The sequence below is a fragment of the Rattus norvegicus genome, chromosome 4, assembly GCF_036323735.1.
Source record: "Rattus norvegicus strain BN/NHsdMcwi chromosome 4, GRCr8, whole genome shotgun sequence".
Lineage (NCBI taxonomy): Eukaryota > Metazoa > Chordata > Mammalia > Rodentia > Muridae > Rattus > Rattus norvegicus.
This window is the reverse complement of record NC_086022.1, coordinates 128,971,518-128,977,525: the sequence shown is the minus strand read 5'-3', so window position 1 is coordinate 128,977,525 and position 6,008 is coordinate 128,971,518. Positions and strand designations below refer to the sequence as shown.

General features: G+C 42.0%; 1 pseudogene; it reads right to left on the bottom strand.

Moving 5' to 3' along the window:
- Positions 1–2,784: 2,784 nt before the first annotated feature.
- Positions 2,785–5,766, bottom strand: Cox6c-ps3 (cytochrome c oxidase subunit 6C, pseudogene 3; annotated as a pseudogene).
- Positions 5,767–6,008: the final 242 nt, after the last annotated feature.

Here is a 6,008-nt window from a genome sequence, read left to right as displayed (position 1 = left end):
GTATCCCCCCATCTTCCAAGTTTCATTGGATTTGTGTTATTTGTAATTTTATATTTCAGTATAAAATTTTGTTTGAGAGCCAGTTTCACAGCTGTTAAAAACTTACAGATCCTTTTTCTTTTTCCTTTTGCGTCACTAGAGGCTGAGAAATGCAGTGCCTCAGAAAATTACAAGAAACAAAGTTTGTCAACTGGGTTTGTTTATTCAGCTTGTGTATGTGCACTTGCATGGGCTCCAACCTACCCTCCAGCATTAGGGCAGAGTGAACTGGGGAATATTGTATGGTGCCTATGGTGAAAACACTTGTGAACCCTTGGCGTGCTCGAACATTTTGTATGATTTCCACAAGCAATTTTCTACCCTGCAATTTTCAGCTGAGAAGAAATTTGAGTATCTCATTTTCCTCTTTCTTTCATTGTAGTCTCTATTAAACATAGGACTCATCAAAGGAAGGATGAAATTAAAAGAGATCATTTTGGAAAAAAAGCAGGGGGTGACTCAGTAAATGGCTTCCCAGAAATTTCCTTCAGCATGGGAAGTCAGTTCTCTTTCAGATACAATGTGCGTATATCAACAGCTCATCAGCTGATCTTTCTGATAGAATCAAATGCATAATTTAGAAGTAGAATTTGGTGATAGGGAGTTAAATTAAAATATTGATCATCTTGCCTCCCACAGTATGTTTATATGCCTCCTATAGGCTCCATATAAGTGAGTAGAAATAAAATCTGGCAATATTTTTTCCTCCAACTTGCTACATTGTTACTTTTACAAATTATTACTTTGCTGTTAAAATATTTTAATAAAAATACTTATTTTTTTAAAAAAATGCACACTAGAGCTGGGGAAGTCATTCAGTGTGCAAAGTGCTAGTTACAGACGCATAATGATCTAAATTCAAATCCCCAAATCTGGGTAATAGCAATCATGGTAGTGGACATCTCTAATCCTAATATTTCCACAGAGAGATGGAAGGCAGAGGCAGAAATTCCCAAAGCTGGCTGTCAGCTGACTTGGAATACGCCATGGCGATCCCTTAGAAGGCAGTTAGAAGGCAATGATTGACCCCAAGGTCATGCTTGAACACCTATCATACACACATGTACAAATACTATACACACATATACAATGATAAAAATTAAAAGACATGAAACCAGAGCTCTGGACATCTTGTTCTGACATTCTTAGGTTTCCACAGAAATCCATCCTCACAGCGAGTGATTACAATTCATCTAACATCCGCCGTGTGTTACTAAAGGAAACCAAAATTATATAAACAGGTTTCTCTTGTGGGCTTTCTTGGGCTCCTGTTTGAAACCCAAGGAGGTCTGTGGCTGAGTGTTTTACGGTCAGGCCAGAGGCTCCATGCAGCGGCCCTAATGGATGGATGTGTCAGATTGCAAAACCATCGCTGGCGGGAACATTTAAGTCCTGTTTGGAGGACTGGCTCCGCATCTCACATTTGAGAATGCAAACACATTTCTTCTTCCCAGTGAGACATGGCACTGGCTCAGGCCCCCATGAGGCACCTACAAGTTTCAGGGGCCGAGCAGAAGCCATGCATAATCCAGTTTGATCTCCTATGGCCATTTTCAAGCCAATCAATCCTACCCTATCTCTCCAGCTATCCCTTAGAATTTCTGTAGAAGTTTGGACGTATGCCTTGATCATACATTTTGGGTTTCTTTTCTGTTCTTCCTTCTCAGAGAGAGCTCAGCAGACTTCTATATGTGGACATGGGCAGATAGTAATTTTAGGCTTTGGGGGCCATAAGACCTCGATGGATCTACTCAAATCTGATGTTGGAGCTCAAAAGCAACCAGAGGATATATGTCAGCAAGACAGAGTTGCTGTGCCTCAATAAAACTTTATTTATATGAACATCTAGCTACCTGGGTTTGGCCCCATGTTCTGCATCCTCCTGATTCCTGACTTAGAAGTTCTAAATAGTTAATGACAGCTGAGGAGATGTATCAGTTGCCTTCCAAGCAGAGGTTCAGAGTCCTAAGGCCAGAACCCATGTGAAAGTGCCAGACGTGGTTGTGTATGCTTGCAATCCCAATGCTGTCAACAGACCTCTGGAGCTCCCTGGCCAGCCAGTCTAGCCTAATCGGTGAGCTTCAAAGCCAATGAAAGAGTCTTTCTCAAAGGGGATAAATGAACCTTTCTAAGGGTGAGATCCAAAGTTGTCTGTTGACCTCCACATACACACCTATGCGTAGTATACACACATGCATTAAAAATCTAGTGAAAGAGGTTCAGATGACAAGTCCACAGAATAATTCGGTGTCCAAGGTCAATTTCCAGCACATAAGTAGTCCTTGGCTTAAACTGAGACATACGCTGAGTCATGGAAAATGAATGTTCATTGTCCTCTGGACCAGGTCACATCCTGCAACTGGTTTGCTCCCACTTCAGTTTAAGAATAAGCAAACATTCAAATGTGAATGAAGACCTATCCTAGACGATAAGATTGGAAGGAAGACCACTTGATGTTGAGGAAGTAGGAGGCCAGGGCTCAAAACCTAGCACTGAGTGAGAGGGTCCTGAGGCTGGACTTCCCTGCAGCAAACCAGGGTACAATGGGTCTAGCATTTGGAGAAGTGTTCAAATGTCTCTGATTACTCTGTACCCATATGTGAGGAGTTCTGAGGTACTGAAGGGACCTGGGAGGCTGTGCTGCAGACAGGCATCCTTACCTAGGGCCTTGCAATACTGCCTGGGGCTTCACAGTGGAAATTTGCTTTTTACAAAGCTGCCGTTCATTTTTTTTTTAGTCTGTACTTAACTTTATTACTCAAGGGAAGACATACATTTTACCTTTGCATGTATCCATTTTTTGTTCATATAATTATAGTTTATTGAGAGAAACTACTCCTTAGCACACATTTTCATGTTTCATAGTTCGAGAGCACAGATCAGCAATGAACTTCTGTGAAGCGCAATCCAAAGAATTCTTTACCTTCTGAAATCACTTCGCACTCTGAAAGACACCAGCTTTCCCCATCTCTTCAAAATCTTTCATGGAGTCATAATACCCGTAGAAATCTGCATAAGCCTTTTTCCTTGGTTCAGCCACGCCAAACTTACAGGCAGCAGCAACTCTCAGGGCCACAATAAATGCGCCAAACAGTACGAACCCACGGGTGCTTGGCCGGAAGGCCACGAATCTGTGGTTTCTACAACGGCGCACTGGAACTCATGATAGCAAATGTCCTCTACACCAATGTCCTTCCAATGTCAGTTCTCGAAGAAATGAGAGCCTTCTCGCATATACCCACTTATAAATGACATAGTCATGCTTATTGAACTTTTTTTTAAAGTGGGGCTTCTTTTATTTCCCTAATATTGTGTAAGAGCTCTTAATGTACTAAATATGTTAAATTTGTTGTAAATGTTTCTAATATTTTCATTTTAAACCTATATAATATACATTTTCTTTGTTTTGTATTTATCTTAATCACCATACAAAGCAAGATTTCCTTGGTTTTCCTGATTTTTATACAAATCTAGTAATGACTGGGAAGTCACTTTTTCTTCTCCTCCATTGCTCTGCCTTCTCTCCCTTTCTGTACCTTTCTGTTCCCAATAACCCCCTGTCCACATTCTTGTCTCCTGTGTTCTACTCAGGCACCCATTCATAAGGACTGTCATTTAGTTTTCTCTCCCACAGTCCTTTCTACCAGTTATTCCTTCAAAATTAGTCCAGTCAAATTTGTTGACTGTCCATAATTTTTATTTACTAACTCTTTTTATTATTGCTGTACATAATCTGCTTATGAATGAGTATGTAACACCCATGTCTCATGCACACGCATGTACGTGCACACTGAAAACACAGAACAAAGCCTGCTTAGGGTCATCAGGTAAGCTAGATGGAGCACAGAATAAACCAGCAGTACAGACTATAATCCCAGTACTCAAGGGTTAACACAGTGTTAAAGGGGCTTAACACTGAAACCAGCCTGGGCAAGACTATCTTTAAAAAGTAAAATAGAAAGAGTGGGAAGGAAAGAGCATGTGTCCTTCACTGGACACTGTCGATGTGGTACTTAGAACTATGGTAGTCACCTGTTAATGTCAAGGCTGACACATAAGGAATAGCAAGACAGAGTTAACCTCAAGTTAACCCCTGACCTTGACACTTCTTGCTATTAAAGAGGAAATGTTCCGGGGTTGGGGATTTGGCTCAGTGGCAGAGCCCTTGCCTAGGAAGCGTAAGGCCCTGGGTTCTGTCCCCAGTTCTGAAAAAAAGAACCAAAAAAAAAAAAAAAAAAAGAGGAAATGTTCCTTATTGAATAAAGCAAAGGCCTCTGTGGTGGTTTGAATGAGAATGAACTTCATAGGTTTACAATAGTTGAATGATTGGTTCCCATTTAATGGAACTGTTTAGGAAGGATTGGGAGGTGTGGCCTTTGTCAGAGAAGGTGAGTTACTAGGGGTGGACTTTGAGGTTTCAAAGGTCATTCTGTTCATAGTTAGCTTTCTCTGCTACGTGGTTATTGATCAGACGTAATCTCTCAGCTGAGCTACGCACATGCCTGTCTACCCTCTGCCACACTCCTGCCACGATGTCATAAACTACAGCTCTCTGGAACCATGAGCCCCCCAATTAAATGGGTTTCATTTTCTTTCCTTTCCTTTTTTTTATTTTCTTTGTTTTTTTTAAAGTGATCCTGAAATCTTTGTGTGTGTGTGTGTGTGTGTGTGTGAGAGAGAGAGAGAGAGACAGAGAGAGAGAGACAGAGAGAGAGAGAGACAGAGAGAGAGAGAGAGAGAGAGAGAGAGAGAGAGAGAGAGAGTTTCTAAATACAACCTGCTCAGTCTATATACTATTATTGTAGGTATGTTTTCAGAGCCGACCATTTGGTATTGGGTAACTCATTGGTGTGCTCTTCCTTAGGAAGACTATTTCTCTCACTCTCAGCATCCCTTAGTTACCTGTAGTACTCTGTGTATGGATGAGGTTTCATGGGCATTTCCCCCACCACTTTGGCATGCCTGTTGTGGTCATCCTTTTTCAGACAATCTATGTAGCCAGGGTGATGAGATTTTATGGTTGTTGCTTCTGACATTACTAGGAGACACAATCTCACAGAAAACTCTGTTTCTCTGGTTCTTATAATTCCTCATGCACAATGTTTCCTGAGACTTGAGTTCAGGAATCATTTTGTAGATGTATCTTTCCATTTCCATTAGGACTGACTGTCAATAGAAGATAAGCCTCTTTGGACACATTCTTCTCCATGGAGACCTGAAAGTTACAAATGAGCAGTTAAAACACAGCCCCTGACTTCACACAAGTTTTATTCTTCAGAAAAATAGAGTTTGGTTATAAATCAGAGCTATCTACAACCAATAGTGTGTCCCCCACCTCCAGCTATTTCTAATGCCTTCTTCTCAGCTCCACGAAGCAAAAACTGATCCGAACCTCCTGTGTAGCCCCTAGTGACTTCTCCTGGGCTCATGAGGATATTTTTTCTTCCTGCTTTGTCCTCCCTGGAGTGACATCAACTTTTTGCTCCTGTTACTGAGCCTGCAGGTGCTCCCCCATCCCCAGAGCAGTCAGAACTCTGCTGTGAGATCAGGCAGCTGCATGAACCCCAGGGTACAACATCCTTCCTTTATCCTGGCATCCAGCCCTCCTCTGATCTGAACCATCCCAGATCACCCTGTGGCTGGATCAAATTCTGGAGCCCAACCCTGTGCCTTTTCTGCAAACTTAACCTTGTCATTATACTGACACTGTCCAAGGCCTGTGCTTGGATGCAGTGCCAAAACAGCTGGCCCACAAGGGACAGTCAGTCAATCTGCTGCCTCAGAAAGCCAGAAGTGAAGGCATTAGCTTGATGGAGTTCCTGTAAGAGCCAATCTGTTTTACTTTTAGCTGAATTTGCTCCGGTCTGTATCTAAGCACAGTACTCATCTCCTCAGGTTACAAGAGCCCACACAGTAAACAGCCACCATAACGAACATGTCTGCTTTACCCATGACCCCTGTCTTATCTC